Source organism: Triturus cristatus, chromosome 2_1 (genome assembly GCF_964204655.1).
Source record: "Triturus cristatus chromosome 2_1, aTriCri1.1, whole genome shotgun sequence".
Taxonomy (NCBI): Eukaryota; Metazoa; Chordata; class Amphibia; order Caudata; family Salamandridae; genus Triturus; species Triturus cristatus.
Window position 1 is genome coordinate 430,897,608 of NC_140581.1, and position 22,082 is coordinate 430,919,689.

At 46.7% G+C, this 22,082-nt stretch overlaps 1 long non-coding RNA gene across 1 annotated transcript; it reads right to left on the reverse strand.

Annotated features, from left to right (window-relative positions):
* Window positions 1-20,881: 20,881 nt before the first annotated feature.
* On the reverse strand, window positions 20,882-21,820 carry LOC146865412 (uncharacterized). The gene is made up of 4 exons (XR_014976631.1): window positions 21,739-21,820; window positions 21,475-21,635; window positions 21,312-21,369; window positions 20,882-21,015 (listed from the first exon to the last, which is right to left on the reverse strand). It is a non-coding gene; the product is annotated as an uncharacterized LOC146865412 (long non-coding RNA).
* Window positions 21,821-22,082: the final 262 nt, after the last annotated feature.

The window sequence follows — 22,082 nt, forward strand, 5'->3', positions numbered from 1 at the left end:
ACGCAACTATCCCCAAGCCCTCACCTGACACAACCACACTCAAAAACAACGCTCATGCCACTAACATGTGTATGCCCCATTCACAAAGCAAGGCCATGTCCCAGGCTACACGAACCACAAACAGAAGACTGGATGTCCGTGATGCTGGGAGGGTGGGGCTCAAAAAACACATTGTTCAACTCAGAAGCAGACACCATTGCCCTCAGCCCATATGGCCCAGGTACATACCCATGCACCATGCTCAATGCACAGGGACTGGCTAAGTACTGACAAGGTAGCTGACACTTGGCCCTGCTGTAGGCAGCACAAGGCCCTCCTGTGACCACTGTAAACTCTAACACCAACACCACAAGCTCAGATATCTAGGACAGGAACTCACACTCACTGTCATGCCAGCATGCTCCATGAGGGGACAGACACATCACCTGGGAGACCCAATGCCAAATCACACTACACCCAACAGCAGGCCCTGTCACACACACCCCTTACACAAGCACACACCCCCGGGGCAGGCAATGGATTTACCCACTCTCACAATGGACATGTGACACAACAAGATCAATCCATAGCCAAAGAAGCATCACAGCCAAAAATCAACATGGCAAACACTCATGAGAACATATCAATCTGTCCCCCGCAACATACCCATCCACAAGTGAACATTGAGAGGAATGCTAGGCACATCCAACTACCTGGAGGAACTGTGCCAACTTGAATATGTATGAAACATGGATGTCGAATGAAACAGCATTAACATTGTCTCTCTCTCACACACAGGGCAACGTCATGGATCTCCCCCCAACAATGGGGGAAAGAATCACAGTCCCAGGCTCGGCAGGAAGCTGATCCCACTGGCAGCGACGACTCTCAACACTCCGTGGATGACCCCAACCCACCTGGACCCTCTGGTGCCCAAGCCCCTGCAGCACCTGCTTCAGGTACATCTGTGCCAACCACCACCCCCATTCCTGCCACATCCCAGGAGACACTCAGGAGCCCTCCACGCACTGAACAACTGAGCCAGTCTGACCTGGAGGGACAAGGTTCTCCGGGCACCCAGGAGGAGGCAGACAACCCCGCAAATGCCATCCCTCAGGGGTCCCGTAGACCCGATGTGCCCACAATGGCAGGCCAGGCTTGTGTGGGCAGGGGTGGTGGGAGTGGAGGCAGGCGGATGCGAGAACCTGACCAGCCAGCTGAAGGGACCGGTAAGTCACACGTACGCCACATCCTGGACACATACCGGCGTGACACCAGGGCCATCAGCCAGGTAGTGGAGACCCCTCACAGAGATTAAGAACCAGCAGGCCGAGCAACACGCCAGTCAACAACAACACCAAGGACGGATGGAGGCAAGACTGGCTGAGCTCCTGGCGGTGCAAACAGATATAAGCCGTTCACTCTGTCAGATCACCGACAACATGGACAACCCTCCCTGTGCCTCCAGACGAAGACCACCACCAGCCACAGGGAGGGAGGAGGAGGAGGATTCGTCCGACGGAGCGTCCCAAGCATCGTCAAAGCCTGCATCTGAGGGTCCCCCGAGGAAGGTGGATCGTCCACGGAAAAGACCGTGAGAGGCAGCGGACCATCCACATCTCCCAGGTCACCTGGCCTGGCACCTGGCCCTCATGCGCAACAGCAGCACCTCATTCAATGACATTCTCTGCCACATGGACTTGCTGGTCACAGTCTGACCAATGATGCCAAACAATGTGGTCTGGACTCTGATGACTTCAAATGACAAGGATCCCATCTCCCCCTGTGAACTTTGGATCCTAGGCACACTGTATAGCACCTATTTTTTCCCACAAAACACGCCCCCCACCGAGAATAAAGCTAAATTTCTTTAATTAGATGTTGCAGTCATTTTGCATGAGTCCACAACATACGTGTGGGAAAATGTGAACTTTGGATTCTATGCACACTGTATAGCAACTATTTTTCCACACTAAACACGTCCCCCACAGAGAATAAAAGTTAATTTCTTTAATTATATGTTGCAGTCATTTTGTGTGAGTACACAACCTACGTGTGGGGAAATGTCAAATTATGCCTGAGTGTTGAGCTAACTCCAGCCATCCATACCCGGGGAACTGAGTCTGGTACAGGACACACATGTGTCACAATGTATCATCCAATACAGACATGGCGCACAATACTCACCCATGATGGCCTCAAGCTGCTGAGGGGGGGCTTGCAATACTGTGCGGACAGACCAATTTGGGTGAGTATCATTAAGGCGCAGAGGTCATGGCTCATGTGGATGTTCCCGGGGAGGGAGTACCAGGTATGTTTGGCCAGGTGGGAGAACTATGTCCTGCATGCTGGAGTACGGTGGATGTGAAGAATGGTGGCCAGGGCAAGGTTGGATGCACGGAGTTGGCCCAACGGGGTCTCGGATGACAGACGTCTGATGTTTGTTTGGGGTCTGGGGTTGTGGACTGTCTCCTGAGTGTGGTTGAGGAGTCTGAAGGTCATCCTGCAGCAGACAGTGATCCATTGCAGCTATCTCAGGTGGAGGGTGATGTGGCTGGGGTGTGGGATGTTGAAGCTGAGGTGTGCAGATGCACCCTGGATGTGGACAAGTTTCCCGTGAGTTTGGATGTACTTGCTCCGTAGAGGGCGGGGCAGTAGTTGACACGACTGTTGTCGTGGACCTGGGGGATGGTCTGTCTTTCCTTGGAGTGGATCTATCTGTGGATCATGTGCATCATGCAGAGGGTGTTGCAGCATGAGGTAAAGATGCTGGTGATTTGCATGGCAAATGTGAGCGACAAATCCATGATGCACACCATCTTGTGTGCATGGGCACTGGGTGCTTGTGTAGGACCCTGGCGGGTGGGACACAAGGAGTTGACCCAGCTGTAAGGGACAATGCTCAGATGATTACCTCAGTCCTGTACAAGTCCTGCCTCAGGTGGCTGATGTTCAGCCATTCATCAACGGACCTCATGCCTTCTTGAATGTTGGAACGGGCAATGGCTGCGTCTTTGGTGAGGGTGAGGAGCACCTGGCTGTCAATGGCATACGAGCTGATGATGAGGTTGTGCGCACATGTGATGGTGGAGAGGGGGTGCCTGGACACATTGAAGATTGGCAACTTGCTGGTGTGACGAGCAGTGTGCGACCTACTTTTCCTCACGCTGAGAGATGATCCCTGGGCCATGTGCCAGATGACGCCACTATACTACATGCTGAAGGCTTGAGTCCCACTCCCATGGCCTTGCTGGTGTATGGAGCCGGTGTGGAGTAGGAGGGACATGACCTGGTTGGTGTGACAGGGCCTGGAAGGCGGGGTAGCGCTGTGTAGGCAGTTGGAGTTGCACACTCAGCATGCAAAGGTGTTGTGTGTGCGCTTAGGGTATGCCTGAGAGCAGGCAGTTGATTTTCGGATGGACATTGCTTTGAGGGTGGCTGCAACATCAGACTGTAGTGTGATGTGGGTCATGCAAGGACATGAGGGTCGTGCAATGTGCATGTTGCATGCGCTGACGGTCCTGCCTTTGGCATCGCGTGGCCGCAACAGTGGCACAGACAAGCTGATGACAGCCAAATGAATGGGTGGAGGGAGGATGGGAGGAGCATCCTTGAGGCGTGTGTGTTGCCAAATCCGGCAACTTTGTGGGCTCTTGCTGCAGGGGCCGCAGCAGCAGGCGGCATGTCCTGGAAACTATGCCAAAAGTAGCACACAAAGACAAGGATGTCAGAAAGGACAACTGCAACAGGCGTATGTAAAGGAAGGAGTGTCCGGTTACCCATGGCACACCCAGAGAAAATGGATGCACAATCACCAAAGAAGACTGACATAGGATCAGGAAACAGAAGGCCGAGCTGCGCACAGGAGACACACCCTCAGCAGGCGTTGATGGCCCATTGTGGGGACCAACATGCCCAAATACATACACAACCATGGACTTCATGCACAATAGAGATTCTAACCCATGAAGCACTGCATGCATGTTGCCAAACTACACATAGACTCATATGCACAATCTTTGACAACTATGCCAGAGATGCCGCATGCAAAGTGGCAAGAGACCTGCATTGACAGAGGGTGAGTGACACCTTTATTACTCAGGCTCACACTAAGGGAACTGCATCAATATGAACAGACTCACAGGTCATTTGGCTGAACATGTGGGACCTACACTGGACACCCCCTTCACAACACAGATGTTGTAAATCCAAATGAACTGGCACACAAGTTAAGGGGATGAGCCAAACACCCCCTGCTGCACACGGAGAGGCTGCAATTCCCCATTGAGCCTCTTAAGGGGATGTCCCACACTATGTCCACCCGTAGCATCCCGTATGTTTCTGAGGGAAGTTTTACACACATTGATGCCTTCATCAGAATCCACAAACCATTACAGATGACTGTCACGAAGGTTGACTATCAATTCATGGGAGTCATGCTACATGTCATGTGCCCCATGGTGAGTCGACATGTATGCATGGTAACACAACATGCACAGGAGCAGTCCCCACACATTCCAAAGACATACCACCCCCAAAATGCCTTGCTGCAATCCTTACCCAAAAAGACTTTTCCCCATGTCCGTGCATGGAACGCTGATTCAGCACACGTTGCAATACTCATGAGGAATAGCAGGAGGCTAACGATGACATGACCAGACAACATGCGCAAGAACCTGTGGATGACAGACACACAAGAAGTCAGCTAAAAGATTGTTATCCGCATACATGGTCATTTACTCTACAGGAATAATGTTGTCACCATGCGAATTGAAAATTTAGCGTCTCAGCAAAAATGTGTGGAATGACATCATCACTCGAGTGACACATCAGAACACACATCTGAGTCACTTAGCATAAAGTCAGCTGGACACACACATTGCAACACATGCCACACAAGGATCAAAGCGTGCACACTCAGACCCAGTGACTCACCATTATGAGAAGAAGTTGCGTATGAGCTGACAACGGATATCCTCCTCCTCCTCCTCCTCCTCCTCCTCACTTGCCTCATGACCAAGCCCTTCATCCTCCATGGGTGGGTGTTCCTGCTCATCCTGCTCCAGGATGAGTGGCACTGCCTTCTCCACTGCCATGTTGTGCAGCATGCAGCAGACGAGGAAGATTTTGCAGACCTTTGCCGGTGCATATGGGAGGGACCCGCCTGTCTTGTGAAGTCACCGGAATCGGCTCTTCAGGAGGCCAAACGTCCTCTCAATCACTCACCTGGTCTGCCCGTGTGCATTGTTGTAGCGGTGATCTGCAGCTGATCTTGGGTTGCGGAGAGGCGTCATCAGCCATGGCATGTTGGGATAGCCAGAGTCCCCTACATGGAAACATCATGTAAAGAAGTGGGTCAGGAGAAGCCGTAAGATACAAAGATACCGCAAAACACAGGACAAACAGAGTATACCCACCAACAAGACATGCTCGTTCATTGTGCAGCCGCAGCATCATTTGTGACACCCTGCTACGCCTCATAATGTAGGTATCGTGTGCTGACCCTGGAAAACGTGCACAGACATGGGAAATCAACATGTTAGCAAGACACACCACAAGGGCATTTATAGAGTGGTAATGTTTACGGTTGCGATAGGCTACCTACTGTGCCTGTGGTGGTACCAAAGCCACATGTGTCCCATCAATGGACCCAATTACATGGGGCATCCCTCCCAGGGCATATAAATCCCCCTTGACACCTGTCAACTCCTCAGCAGTCGGAAAATGGATGAAGTCATCCAGGTGCTCCAACATGGCTGCTAGAACATCATGCAGGACACGGCTGAACATCATCTGTGACATGCCACCAACATCAGCTATGGTGAATTGAAACGTACCTGTGGCAAAAAAATGTAGGGCTGCCATCACCTTCATCTTTGGGGTCAGCGCAGTAGGATACCTGTGTCGCGGTTGGAGGTGTGGTGCCAGCCTGTTTGTCAGGTCCTCAATCAACTGTTGGGTGAATCTGTAACGTCATATGCAGTCACGTTCCCTCATGGCACCCAAGTCTGGCATTGGTCTGGGGACAGGCGGTGCCCTGCAGAAAATTGGAGTGAATAACGAAGAGTGAGAACATAACAACATCAACGTCAATGAACTGAGCACATGCTCAACTGCTAATACACATCTGCTAAATACAGAGTCTGGTCTGTGCAATACATCCAGGACATGTATGCCAGCCAGGTGATACTCCTATGAAAAGCAAGCTACACCTGTTGATTGGCAAGTCTACATGACATGCCCTGAAACGAGCTGTGGGCCAGTGTAAGTGAACAGCCAGAGACATCACAAGAGTGACATACATCCACATATCTGCATTTGAAGGTTGTCATCTCACAGACACCTGATGGCAAGCTAGACGCACAGGTCACATGGAATGTCAAATGTACAGATCACACAGATTGCGATGAAGGGGTACACGTGAAAACAGAAAACACAGACATTGAGACGACGCAGATATGTCCTCATGTCTAAATATCATGTTCGATGCATACCGACACACGTTACGTGGGAATCCACATGTGGCATGGTGTGCGTAGATGTGTGCCATGCCCATCTACACACAGACACATGTTGGATGCAGCAACAGCAGATGCAGTTGACGGAACACCAACAGATAGCTCATGGGAACACATGACACACACATGACATAGTCACATCGGGGCATGCTGGTCGTTAAATGTCAGTTGTTAGTGTCCCTGGCATCAGGGGACAGTTGCGGGTGGTGGTGACTGTGCCATACCAGTGATGCTGTGCTTGACACGTTTGTACTACATGCACACAAGTGCAAAGTGTGAAGGGGAAGTGTGCCACATAGTGCCCCATCACACATGACATGTGTACACAGGTCATCACACATCAATTGTTCAAATACATGAGGAGACATGTGCAATATCACTGCCTGACAAACCTAGGCCCTGCACATGTAGGACTGCAATGACAATGACTTGATGTACATCCTAGCGCGAGTCTGAGACCTCCATTCCTTTCGCGTGCGCAACTTATCACCAGTGCACACGTGTGATACGCACCGTACACATGCTCTGAGGGCGTGTGTACGGTCCGTATCACTATAGTAGTGGTGCCGTAGGAGCATGCGTGGTACAGAATGTACACACGTACGTGTACTACCAGTGCATACACGTACGTGTAGGCACTGGTAGTACACGTACGTGTACGCACTGGTAGTACACGTACGGGTACGTGTACTACCAGTGCCTACACGTACGTGTACTACCAGTGCATACACGTACGTGTAGGCACTGGTAGTACATGTACGTGTACGCACTGGTAGTACACGTACGTGTACGTGTACTACCAGTGCCTACACGTATGTGTACGACCAGTGCGTACAGGTACGTGTGAAACGCACTATGCAACTGGTGCCGTAGGGGTACGTGTGAAACGCACCCTACCTGTGTGTGGATTCGAAAATTACATAGGGGACACATAAGGGACAAGTATTAGGCACTAAATGCATGCTGGTTGTCATGGATACAGAGTTTTCAGTTTAAATTTTTCCATCAGGTGTCCTGGAAAAATCAGTTGGCCACAAAATACAATTGTTGCAAAGTGGTTGTTGACTTGACATGATGCTCAAAACGATGCAAATGCTGTCACTGGTGTATGTGGAAAGGGATTGGAGTAAACGTAAGATGCGAATGAATCTGACCAATCACTATGTATTCCTCCAAATGAATGTCCCTCAGCAAGACAGATATAAGTCAGCCAGAACCCATAAGAGGGCACTTGCCTGCACAACTTTCCTGTCGACAACATTGCTGTTGTCTGTGCTTCCTCTGGCACCATGTGAAGGTCTGTGGAGAGGGCCCAGCCATTCACCCAGGAGGAGAATGAGGCATTGCTGGATGTCATCCTCCCACAGTACCCCAGCCTGTATGGGAGACCAGGGGAGCAGGTGAGTGCTGACTCCACTACCTTTGACTGTGCACCTTTTTTGTGACTGTCACTTCTGGCATTGTGTCCAGGTGTGACAGACATGCAATGTTGTTTAGAGTGGGTCCCAGGGGGGGAATGCCTTATGTCTCTCATGTAGAGCATGATGTAGTTCATGTGTGCACTCCTCACTTGCATTGTGCTTACTGTGACATTCACTGCATAGTGCATGACACATTCAGCCTGGCTAATCCTTTGTGGCATTTTTGGTCTATAGTCCTGAGGTGATTCTGGGGTCCCCCCGGTGTGACAGGTGACTGTACCCACAGATGTGTGTGAGTTGAGTGGAGCTGTGGGGAGAATGTCCAAGTGATGTGTACGCCCCCTGGACATTGATTTTTTTTTTTTTTTTTTTTTTTTTTTCAAATGTAATCCTCATTTTGCGATTGAATTGATAAGGAGGTTTCTGGAGTCTGATGATCTTTTCTTTCGTTAATGTTTGCCTTCACAGTCCCGTCACTTTCTGAAAGAAACGTTGGAGGAATACCCTTTTGTTGTTTGATCCATCAGTTTTACTCCAATTACCCTTTATCGTTTCCCATATTACCATTGGTTAATGGAGAGGAGCTAGCCAGAAAGACTACTCGGCAGAAATCATTTCTGCCTGGTATTATGGTTTTACGCATTAATCATTGGATTTATTATTTATGACCCAGAAAAACATTTAAATACTTTGGAAGTGATTTTCCCAGATTTCCCAAAAATCTGTTCTCTTCGTACGGCCCCTGTTTCTATCAAGGTTATTGATTTTAATGATGTAGTTTAACCAATTTGTGTAATTTGGAGTGATCGGTTTAACCCAATTAAAACAGATTTCTCTCCGGGCTAATAGCATTAAAACAAAGAGTAAATCTTCCTGTTTTTTATTTAATTTGTTGCTATCCGCATCTATACCACTAAGAATCCCAAAAAAGATAAGAGAAGTACTTACAGTTATGTTGGTTCTTAGAATCTTATTCACGGTCTTACCAATCTCCTCCCAGTAGTTGGTTATTACGGGGCATTTTTGAAACATATGGATGTCATCCGCTCTTGCTTCTCCACACTTGGGACAGAGCTTAATACTGGAACCTTTAAATTTAGACAGCTTCTTTGGAGACCAATACGCTCGATGTACTGTAAATAGGTGATTTCTTCTTAGTGGCGCTGATTTTATACAGGACCAGCATTTCCCCATAGATTCTTGCCATATCCTTTGTAAATCTATCTCTTGATCTGGTATAACTTTTCTCCAAGTTTTTTCCGGTATTAAGAAATCTTCTTCCCCTGATTCAATTAATGTCCAATACCACTTTGATATTTCTTTTCTGATTGGTGTAATTCTTATCATTTCATTTTCAGTAGTCTCATTTCCGATGTTTTCTTCTTTTAGGGACTTTGCCCAATTTGATAACTGATAATATTTAAATTTCGATATCTTACCATCCGTTTGTTCATATAGTAAGTTCCAAGGGATTATCTCTTTACCTTTTAGTAGCTGTCCCCATAGTATTATTCCTGCTGTTTTGAGTGGTACTGCTAGGGAATCTTTTAAGCATTCCGGTAAACCTGGAGAATCCCATATTGGTGCTTTTATACTATAATACGGTATATTTGCTAAACTTCTTATTTGAAACCAAAGTCTAGTGGCATTGTGTAGAATCTTTAGTTTTATTTTTTTGAAAAATTTTGGGTGTCCAAATTTATACAGGAAATAATCGGTGTTCTCCGTCATACTTTGCAGGAAACTTGGGTAATATTGATACTTCCTTAGTAAAGATCTAAAATTCTTAAATTGGAAGGACCTGTAATATTCAAATAAGTCAGGACTTGCTATCCCTCCTTGCTCTCTCTTCCTCCTTAGTCTGTTCCAGGCTATTCTCGTTCCTTTGGAGGCCCAAATGAAACTTGTAATTTCGCCTTGTATTTTCTTCATGGGTTCTTTTTTAAAATCCAATGGTATGGTGTTAAAAAGGTATGTAAACTTTGGAATAATCGACATTTTTATTACGTTGGATCTTCCCAAGAATGTTAATGGTAAGCTTGACCATGTTTTTAATATTCTTCTCATTTCTTTAGCGATTATCATTAAATTTAGCTGCGGGACTTTGTCCAATTCTTTAACTAAAATGACTCCTAGATATTTTAATTTATCCCTACTATATGGCGAAATTGGATTGCAATTCCAACTCATTGTTTCAGTTTTTTCTTTGTTTGTTAAGTAGCCAGAAATTTTTCCAAAGTCGCTCATCATCTTGTCCAGTGCTTGGTAGGTATTTTCATAATCGGTTGTGAAAACCATTAAGTCATCAGCATATAATGCTATTTTCTTGGACCAATTTTGATATTTAAAAGGAAGAATCTGCGGGTGATCTCTAATCAAGGCGGCCAATGGTTCGATATAGAGGTTAAAAAGTAACGGCGACAGTGGGCACCCTTGCCTTGTGCCACGTTGTATTTTAATGTTGTTGGTAAGGTTGCCATTGACTATTATTTTAGCTCTTGGGTTCTTGTATACCTCTTTTATGGCATTTGCAACGTTCTCCCCTAGATCATATTTTCTTATTGCTTCATTTAGGAAGGCCCAATTTACCCTATCAAACGCCTTAGCCGCGTCGTAAGTGATTATAGTTAGAGGAAGTTTTTTGGAAGTGGCGATATCAATTGCCGCGAACAGCTCATGGGTAATTTCGTGAATTTGCCGCCCTTTTATAAAACCTTTCTGGTCTGAATTAATCAATCCAGGCATGACCTTGGCGAGTCGTTTTGCTATAACTAAAGTAAAAATTTTATAGTCACAGTTAAGTAACGATATTGGTCTATATGACTCACAGATCTTTGGATTTTTCCCAGGTTTTAAAATGATGCTGATTATCGCGTCGTTCCAAGAGTCTGGAATCTTTTCATGATCTATATATATGCTGTTCATTAGATCTGTTAATTTGTTAACTAGATAATCTTTTAATATTATATAAAATTCATTTGGAAGGGCGTCCCCTGGACATTGATGTGTGTGAATGTTCCTTGTCATGTGGGTGAGTGTCTATGTGAAGTGTTGCACCACAGCTGCATGGAGGAGGCTACAGCTCTATCCATCTGATGTGAGAAGTAAGCCGTGCTGTGTGTCTGACTTGCTGAGCTAGCCCCACACCTGTGACACCCCACAGGCAAGTGGCACATGTGCAGAGTGAGGTTTGTATCCGCTGTTGCCAATGCCAGGTGATTGATCTGTGCCTGTGTGTGTCTGTGTACTCTGCTGAGGTTGCGTCAGTGGCCTGGGGCATGTAACTGCTTGGAGGTGCTGTCCATCAGCCTGGTGTTGCTTGTGATGCACAGTGTGTGCCATGATCATGGAGTGTGTCGCAACCCTCATGCCACCTGTGTACTTTCAATGCCATGTAGTGCATTGGCGCTTCCACAGAGGACAATGTCCATCTGACAAAGATGCTATTCCGTGGCAGCATCCTATGACCTGTTCAACATATCAAAGATGTTCAAATGTGTGTCTCTCTGACATGGAGCAGGTGTAGTGATGTTGTCTCACTTTGTCATCCTGACAGGTAACTGCCTTCGAGAAGGGTGAGATCTGGAAGCGGGCCGTCAGGGCCGTGAGATCGGCGGATGGTCGCAGTCGGCACCTAGCCCAAGTCCGAAAACGGTGGCAGGACATCCGGTGCTGGACCCGGAGGATCGCCCGGGTCCAGCTGGAGCACTCACCTCCATGCCCCCACAGTGGGCGCCGACGCCTGACCCACCAGATGAAGCGTGTCCTGGCGGTGTTCTTCCCTGACATGGATAGGCAGTTCCAGGAGAGACAGCAGCAAGGAGGGTAGGTACATGTGTGTTTGTTGTGTCTCACCAGCTTTTGGAAGTGCTCAGTCGCCTGGATACACTGCCAGGGTTTATATGTGCAGTGCATATCCTGTTCCCCCAAGTCAACCGGTGCTGTTATTCCTCCCTTCCCCTCCTTGACATGTGTTCCCTGGTCTGTGTGTAATCACTATTGCACATGGTCATCTAGGCTGCCAGTTAATCCAATTGCACATTGCTTTCTGCATCATGTGTGGGGGTGGTCTGTGACATGTGTTGGTACCTTGCCTGTGCCCTGTCCCGTTCAGTCATTTGGGGGTCCCTATTTGTTGGCACTGATGATGAGTCTCAACATAGGAGTGTGAGGTTTCAAATGAACACACTTGCAGCATGCATGACCGATGTTGTGGCCTCAGACATGATGTGCATGAGTGGGAGATATGCATAGTGCCAGGACGGTTGCTCATGTTACAGTCAGATCATTCCAGGACCATGGAGCAGTGTGCCCACTACAGTCCCCTGAGACACCCTTGCCTCGTAATCATGTGTGTCATCCAACACTGTGCCCATTCTCTGTGTGTTCAGCATAGGTTGGGTTCTGTGGCATTGTTCCCTGGCCTCATTTGTATTTATCTAAAGTGTGCTACATGTGTCCACTGTATAGGGAGACCCCATTTGGCTTGTGCATACTCACACTGGGCAGTGCCTGTGTGTCTATTCACAGCTATTTGTTGATAGTTGTTTGTCACAAATATGTGTTGGCAGCCTCACGAGGTGATGTGGAGTACATTTGGGAATTCTTGCAGCACATTTTTGTAGACCCTGATTAAGAGGTGTCACTTCTTGATCTGTCTCAATCACATTGTCTCAGGTATGGGGGGTTTGTGCGGGCGAGACCTACATGTCCAAACCTTATGTCTCCTTGCCAGGTCTGACCTGTGTGTGATAATTGTCTGGACAGACACTCAACATGCAGTGACCCAGTCATGTTGTGCAGGGTTTAATGTTTGTGCTTTGCAGCATGTGTCAATAGTTTAAATACACGATTCCTGCTCATCCATTTTTGGCACCAGTGTGTGGCCCAGATGCTACGTAGTTTTGTCTTTGTGTGCTGACATCTGTGTGGACATTCTGGCTTGCCATGGGGGTGTCTCCTCAGTGCAGGTATGCCTTATTCCAACACAATTGCAAGCCCATGAGCTTATGCATTGGCCTGTGTTTGGACATGTGTGCCACTCCACATGACAGGCAGTGGGTCAGATGTGTTGCCAACTGTGTCATCATGGTACGGATGGCCATGTGACAGGTGGCATGATTCAAGTTGTTAGTCAAAAAGTATTGTACCTTGGCACTCACTACACTTGTCAACATGTCTTCATGTTTTCAATGCTTGAGTTTGAAGTTTTGTTGTGAAGGACAATAATGTGCCTTCATGACCGATGTCGTCCAAGGAAGTGCACAAGAAACCACCTTTACACTTTCAGGGAACACGCTGGCACATTTTAAAGAAAGGCACAGTTTGAATAAGACTGTTTTTCAGATCATACATATCCATGTTCCCACAGTGTGGTGGAATTTGTGTAACTCCTTGGTTGTTGGTGATACCACCTTACGAGTGTCAAGTCATCCAGACCGCCGTGGTCCCATGTATATGTACTTTCTGAAACACCATTTCTTTCTCACAGTGGCTTCTTTGAATAAGGCTGGCAGCTTATACAATGGCTGGGTAAATGTAATTTGGTGTGCACCTCCTTGTGAGACTTCTTTTATACAGGCACATGTGTGTTCTGTTCACAAAGTGGCACATTCACACATTCTAAACATGTCGATTGTGTAAAGTGGTGTGATTCCCATGGGATCAAAATGTATTTTGTTTGGGGTTCCAAAGTACTTACAGGTCCCTGAGTGTGGGGACACCTCTAGCATTGAGGTATGGTATTTAGTCTTGGGTGCACCAATACTGTCACACAGACATACACGCAGCCACAGTCTGAGTCCGCATGCCTCACGACCCAGGACCTCCAAAAGCACTCCCCTTGGCTCCCCTGCCACACAGTCAGACAAGGTGTGTGCTGGCCCTCAGCCCCATTGTGTCACCACCCCGCAAGCGGGCAAGGGACTCCACGGGCAGGGGAGTTGAGTCCCCCCATGTCCACCCCCTCCCCCAGAAGCGCTGCACCCCATCCCTCGGACCCCCCCCTCCTTTGTGCCTCCGGTGCAGGGGATACTCTGGACGACCTGGCAGAAGTGTGCAGCGCCGAGCTCATCTCCACCTTTGGCGCTGCCCCACCCCCTGTGGTGGAGGCGTCCAGCCCTGCACCCACCACACCGACCCTTACACCTCCTGTCATTGCAGTTCCAGGTCCTTCCCCACATGATGCCCCCCCCCCCTCCCCGTTCAACGAACCTGAGGGTTCAACTGTGCAGGCAAGCTAGGGGAGATGCGTGCCCATGTGTCCCCCGAAGGACTTCTATTCTGGACTGGCCATTGGCCTTTGTATATATTGTTATTTCCAAAATTTTGCTTTATGCTGTATAAAGCATTTTATTTTTCCTTTGAACACTATTGCATTTCAGGTATTGATGTTGGTGCTGAGGCTCCAGGAGTTGGTGTTGTGGTAGTGTGTTATGTTTCTGAGAAATGTTCTAGTCTGATGGTCAAGAGGTGGACCATGGAATCTGCGTGCCATCACAAGGTCTCTGCAAAGTATGTTTGGTCGTGTTATTTGTGTTTTGAGACATTGTACCAAGGAGTGTTCCTTCCTCTGTGGCACCTGACATCTTCCCTGCAGAGAGTTGCATAATTGTTGTGCTGTCCTGTGTCTACATTTCCTTTGTTGGTGACGGATCCCTTCAACTATGGCCATGCGTGCTCAGCAATGTCTCCGGCTGCATCGTCTGTGCCATCCTTGCTAGTCACTGTACTTGTGTATTGAGTATGTTGAAATGCCTTCATGGCGAAATTCTCCCTTTTCAGCACTATGCATGTGTGTAATCCCAGCCTAGCACACATATGGTACTTGTTCTGCAGGGTATTTGGGCACCTGACTCATAATTGTGGGCATTGTATCTGTGTGAACTACACCCTATTCCTTCCATGAGAGACAACATCTTGGTGGCTGTCCCAGCACCTGTACATTCCTATCAGTCCTGGGATGTGCGTGACAGTGTGCGTTCCCTTTGGCTCTCTTAGTTTAGTAGGCATTGCAATGACTATACTGTCTTGTGGCATGATCTCAGTGTGTGTATTGTGCTGCATCCGCCAGGGGTGGGTATGCATGTGTCATTTGTCCTCACACCCACATGTGGTGTGTCATGCAGTGGGGGAAAGACATCCATCCTCCTGGGAGTGGGACACTGCTGTCAGTGATGTGTTGTTATGGCACTATCAACATAGTTGAAAATTAGGGATGCGTACATACACCCATGGAGCTGTGGTCATCTGATGATGATGTCCACACCCCCATGTCTCTGTCCACTGCTGGGAGTGATAGGCACCCACCCCCATGTCTCTGTCCACTGCTGGGAGTGATAGGCACCCACCCCCATGTCTCTGTCCACTGCTGGTATTCCTCTGCACCCACCGCCATGTCTCTGTCCACTGCTGGGAGTGATAGGCACCCACCCCCATGTCTCTGTCCACTGCTGGGAGTGATAGGCACCCACCCCCATGTCTCTGTCCACTGCTGGGAGTGATAGGCACCCACCCCAATGTCTCTGTCCACTGCTGGGTGTGATAGGCAACAACACCCATGTCTCTGTCCACTGCTGGGAGTGATAGGCACCCACCCCATGTCTCTGTCCACTGATGGTATTCCTCTGCACCCACCCCCATGTCTATGTCCACTGCTGGGAGTGATAGGCACCCACCCCCATGTCTCTGTCCTCTGCTGGTATTCCTCTGCACCCACCCTCATGTCTCTGTCCACTGCTGGGAGTGATAGGCACCCACCCCCATGACTCTGTCCACTGCTGGTATTCCTCTGCACCCACCCCCATGTCTCTGTCCACTGCAGGGAGTTACTGGCACCCACCCCCATGTCTCTGTCCACTGCTGGGAGTGATAGGCACCCACCCCCATGTCTCTGTCCACTGCTGGGAGTGATAGGCAACAACACCCATGTCTCTGTCCACTGCTGGGAGTGATAGGCACCCACCCCCATGTCTCTGTGCACTGCTGGTATTCCTCTGCACCCACCCCCATGTCTCTGTCCACTGCTGGAAGTGATAGGCACCCACCCCCATGTCTCTGTCCACTGCTGGTATTCCTCTGCACCCACCCCATGTCTCTGTCCACTGCTGGGAGTGATAGGCACCCACCCCATGTCTCTGTCCACTGCTGGTATTCCTCTGCACCCACACCCATGTTTCTGTCCACTGCTGGGAGTGATAGGCACCCACCCCCATGTCTCTGTCCACTGCTGGGAGTGATAGGCAACAACACCCATGTCTCTGTCCACTGCTGAGAGTGATAGGCACCCACCCCCATGTCTCTGTCCACTGCTGGTATTCCTCTGCACCCACCCCCATGTCTCTGTCCACTGCTGGGAGTGATAGGCACCCACCCCCATGTCTCTGTCCACTGCTGGTATTCCTCTGCACCCTCCCCCATGTCTCTGTCCACTGCTGGGAGTGATAGGCACCCACCCCCATGTCTCTGTCCACTGCTGGTATTCCTCTGCACCCACCCCCATGTCTCTGTCCACTGCTGGGAGTGATAGGCACCCAACCCCATGTCTCTGTCCACTGCTGGTATTCCTTTGCACCCACCCCATGTCTCTGTCCACTGCTGGGAGTGATAGGCACCCACCCCCATGTCTCTGTCCACTGCTGGTATTCCTCTGCACACACCCCTCACATGTCTGTCCACTGCTGGGAATCCTATGCAGCCACCCACCCACCCACCCGCCCCCTTGGTGCAGTACACTGCTGTCCTGGGCATACACACACCCCAATATACTGGTAATATGCTGCACCAGGCCGTAAGCCAACATTCGTGGCGTGTGTACGCCTTGTATCCAAAATGTACAGGTGCCGTAGGGGTACGGGTGATACGGACCGTTCCCCCGCATTCATAGGGTGTGTACGGTCCGTACCACGCGTACCCCTACGTCACCACTACAATGGTGGTACGGACCGTACACATGCCCTCAGAGCGTGGGTACGGTCCGTACCACGCGTACCCCTACGTCACCACTACAATGGTGGTACAGACCGTACACATGCCCTCAGAGCGTGGGTACGCTCCGTACCACCATTGTAGTGGTGATGTAGGGGTATGCGTGGTACAGACCGTACCCACGCTCTGAGGGCGTGGGTATGGTCCATAGCACCATTGTAGTGGTGACGTAGGGTTACACATGGTACGGACCGTACCCACGCTCTGAGGGAGTGGGTACGGTCCGTACCACCATTGTAGGGGTGACATAGGGGTACGCGTGGTACAGACAGTACCCACGCCCTCAGAGCCTGGGTACGGTCCGTACCACCATTGTAGTGGTGACGTAGGGGTACGCGTGGTACGGACCGTACCCACGCTCTGAGGGCGTGGGTACGGTCCGTACCACCATTGTAGTGGTGACGTAGGGGTACGCGTGGTATGGACCGTACACACGCCCTCAGAGAGTGGGTATGGTCCGTACCACCATTGTAGTGGTGCCATAGGGGTACGCGTACACGTCCACTTCCATTGTTGCGGTACGCAGGGATTGGTGGACACGCACCCCGAAGTGACCAGACCCTGGAGGTAATGTATGTCCTCCATATTGTATGTTTTAATTTGGGTAGGGGGTATGTTTCATGCCCCTAACCCCCCCTTGAACCATGGGTGTTGTTCTCACCTTCTGCGGCGTGTGCGTCGGGTTCGGTGCACCAGGTCGTAGGCTAGGAGGGCCGGGATGACACGTAGGATGGGGTCCATGTCTGTCCGTCGCGTACCGGGGCTCCTTTTTCGCGTCGGACTCAGGTTTCCGGCTTTTTTTAGCTGCCGTAAAAAAATTGCTGTGAGGAATGACGTAGGGACGAATCGTACTTGCTGGTCCGTAAAACGCTGCCTGAATCCGTACGGCTGTCGCGTACGCGCTGTCCAGGATCGGAAGAGTAGGTATTTTTTAGCCGGACGGTGTTTTGTACGAATCGTACGGAAATGGTATTTCTGTACGAATCGTACATGCTGGTTTGTACGATGGATTTCCCGGGTACGAGTCATACGGAGAATATGCTCCGTACGACCATTCGTACCCGGGTTTTACAGGATTGGAATTGGCACCCATATGTCCCCTGTAAAGAGAACAAAAGAAAGATATAGAAAACAGCCTTGTTCGCCAGTGTACATACTAACCTCCATACCTTGTTATATGGGCTATTTCCATTTATGCTAAACTTTCCCCTCCCTGTGATCTGGCACTGGCAATCCGTCAGTGCCATGAGTCCTCTCTTTCATCATTGTCCTCTCTACTAGCAAGGTAAACTGTCTCTGGGAAGTGACCCCACTGGCAGTCGTGTGCTGTATACCTCTGAGTTTGCATTGCAAGATGCCAAATCTGTGAGCCGGTTGTCCACTGTAGGGGGGTGTTCCTCTTCCACACACAATAGCTACACGTCATTTACCCAGTAGCAAGGCCAAACCAACAAACTTCCTACTGGACGTAGGAATCATTTTGGCACAGCTCAGCAGTGCCATCAGGGCCTCTGTCTGTGGTGTCAGGCCCACAAGGTCATTTAGTATTTGGAACAGTGTGCTCCAGTATTCCTCGAACACCGCACAGCCAAATGTAAAAAATCCTTTGCAGGAGTACTGCATCTTTCACCTGCATCACTGTCTATCTATGCAGCCTGGCTTGAGTATAGTAGACCTGGTGGAGAAAATTGCAAAGCAGTAATTTGTGTCTGACATTCATGAAGACCTAGTTGTATAACCAAAGTTTTAGGTTAGTTGTCCCTGGAGAGATTCCCCACCCTGGACATGTCTCTCAGAGCTGTGGTGTACATTATAGTGATTGTCTTTGTAGTCAATCTGCCGGATCATAGACAAAATATCGAGAAGGAGATTATCGACCTACCAAAATATAGAGGAAAAAATATAGAATGCCAAAATATCGAATGCCTATCTCCGAACAGGTAAGTACAAAAATATAGAATCCAAAATATCGTTGTAAAAACTATAGTTAGTCAAAATATCGAATTTTTTAAATGTCTTAAAAATAATGTAAAATTAATGAAATAATACATATATTTAACTGAAACATACTTAAAAATACTTAAATAACTTTAACGTTAATAAATAATTATTGTAAGTAAAAAGAAAAAATTAATACATATATATTAACGTAATATTAATTAAAAATATTCAATATTTTTTGCGTAGGATGGCGGGTGGGTAAAATTTACTATTACCACTCCAGTAAGTGCAATAGTAGGGAAAGCGTTGGATAGCGTAGGGGTAAAAATTACTATTCCCACTCCAGAGAGTGCAACAGTAGGGAAAGCGTTGGATAGCGTAGGAGTAAAAATTACTATTCCCACTCCAGAGAGTGCAACAGTAGGGAAAGCGTTGGATAGCGGGAGGGCAATATTTACTATTCCCACTCCAGTGAGTGCAACAGTAGGGAAAACGTCAGATGGCATAGGGGTAAAAATTACTATTCCCACTCCAAAGAGTGCAACAGTAGGGAAAGCGTTGGATAGCGTAGTGGTAAAAATTACTATTCCCACTCCAGAGAGTGCAACAGTAGGGAAAGCGTTGAATAGCGGGAGGGTAACATTTATTATTCCCACTCCAGTGAGTGCGATAGTAGGGAAAGTGTTGGATAGCGTAGGGGTAAAAATTACTATTCCCACTCCAGTGAGTGCAATAATAGGGAAAATAATAATTTAATATTTTATTAAAAATAAATTAATTATTAATACCCAAAAAAAAGTATTAAAATGAATTACCAATCACACAATATTTAATAATTAATTAATTATAAAAAACAATAATTTATTTTCTAATTAATTACCTATTAATAATTAATTAACAACCAATTATTTTCAATAATAAATACAATTAATACCAATTAATAATTAATTAATAATAAATTAATTATCAATACCCCAAAATTATTTCAATAATTAAATATTTACAATTAAATTACTTCCCACCATATTCCCCTATAAACCCCCAACCTACTACAAATAATAAATTAATACAATTAACATAATTATCAATTAAACAATTAATACAAATTAATTACCAATTAATACAAATTATTTACCAATTAATCATTAATCAACAACCAATTAATTTTCAATACCAATTAATAATTACCTAATAACAATTACATTACTTCCCACCCTATTCCCCTATAAACCCACAACGCGCTACAGAAGTAAAACGCAAAATTAATATAAAAATAATTAATAATTCCTAAAAATTATTATTTAATGTACTATAATTAAATTACTTCCCACCCTAATCCCCTATAAACCCACAACCCGCTATGGAATTAAATTACACAAAAATTAAATAACCTAAAATTCATTACTTTAAAAATATTCAAACATACATTCCAAAATTAATACATACTTTTAACACATATACTAACACTTAAAACACTATAAAAAAATTCGATATTTTTAACAACTATATTATGACTGTCGATATTACTTACTTCTATTTTATTTAAATCGATATTTCTTACCTGATTTTCGATATTCTTCACCACTATATTTTGGCAATTCGATATTCTGTCCATTCTATATTAAAATCTCGATATTCTGTCCTGTCGATATTTTTTATTCAATATTTTGTCTGTTTACCCAATCTAGTGAAGAAAACAGCTGACGTGCACTCAAATTTAACCAAATTATCCAGTAAACATTGTGATCATGGATAGATTGAAGCTTGGTGTGCTGTTCCTGAGGTGGTTCCACCCTCCCACCGAATTCAGAATGAAAAGTAGACTGGAGCAGACTGACCCAGACAGGAATTGCACTACCATTAATACTCAGTAGTGAGTATGAAACATAATGTACATTGCTAGTGAAAAGTTTAAGAAAGCTATACACAATAGGAGACAATATTTGTCAATGTTTGTTCAATTACTCTTACATAAAACAGAACAATCAGAAAAGGAAACAATACTTTCGTGCTGAAGTGATGTTTTAATCACAAAACTTCCAAGGGCTCAATAAATTCAAAACAATACGAAACAATCCAAAGCGTATATCAAAAGAATGTGCCGAAGCTTGAGCTTGAGATGCGTTCCCAATGCATTTCGGGTGAATCTATCACCCTTCTTCAGGGGTTATCTGCGATCAAAAAATTACATATATTTATTCATTGTACATGACATTCTGATGTGAACATAGAGATTTAGCATGGAAATGAATTAAAGAAAGGAGGGGCTTAGTACCACAGAGGGATTAAGAATACTGCGATGTAGGTGAATTAATATAAGATGCAGGCTGGTAACCAATGAAAAAGAAATCTAAGGAAGGAAGGATAGCCTCACAACTAGATGCACAGGAAGCTGAACAACTATGAATCACCATGGTGTGTAATTATCCCAACACCGTGAAAATTAGGTAACAAAAACCTGTTCTACCTCAAAAACAGCAAGGGGATGACGATCTGAAGAGTCAGACGGTTTAAAATGTTCAACACTGCTTGTGAAATAAACGAGAAAAAAGAACGAGGAAAATAAGTTTCCAGTGTTTAACAAAGTATACCAAACAAACTGCCGGCCTAATCTAGCTGAAATAACTCACCAGGCGTCGTATGACGCTGTGAAAATCAACTAATGGAAGAATCACGCACACTTGGAAACTCTAATCGGGAATGCCGTGTTGTGCGGAAAAATTGAAGACTCAGACCATGAGTGCCGTGGAGTTCGGCAAAACAGGATAATAGCTGTTAACTGTGGCGTTGCCTTAAAACAAAAACAAATACAATGACTAAGCGACTCTAAAATGAGTCAACAAACGCTGAATGAGATGCTGGCTGTCTAATGGTCCAAATGTCTAAAGTTTTACCTCTGTTCGTTGATAGGTAGTGGACGCGCTGATTCCAAGTGCTCATAAGGGCGCTGAAAACATCTCGCTATTTAAATAGTTTATCCACCGGAACGGGCGAACCCGAACTAGTGTCATGAACAAAGAGGAAGGACCAGTGTTTGAAGCTAAAGTAAAAAGATCGGCCATCTTATAATGGTGAGCTGTACTAGTGTGTATAAAGATATCAGACTGACAGAATCAGAAAGTGTTAGTAAAACGTGAAAGATGATAAAAGAAAAAAGACATCGACAAGAAAATTGCAAGCTGGTTCCAAAGTGCTATAAACAGTAGCAACAAGCAAAAATTATTGCAAAAATTACATC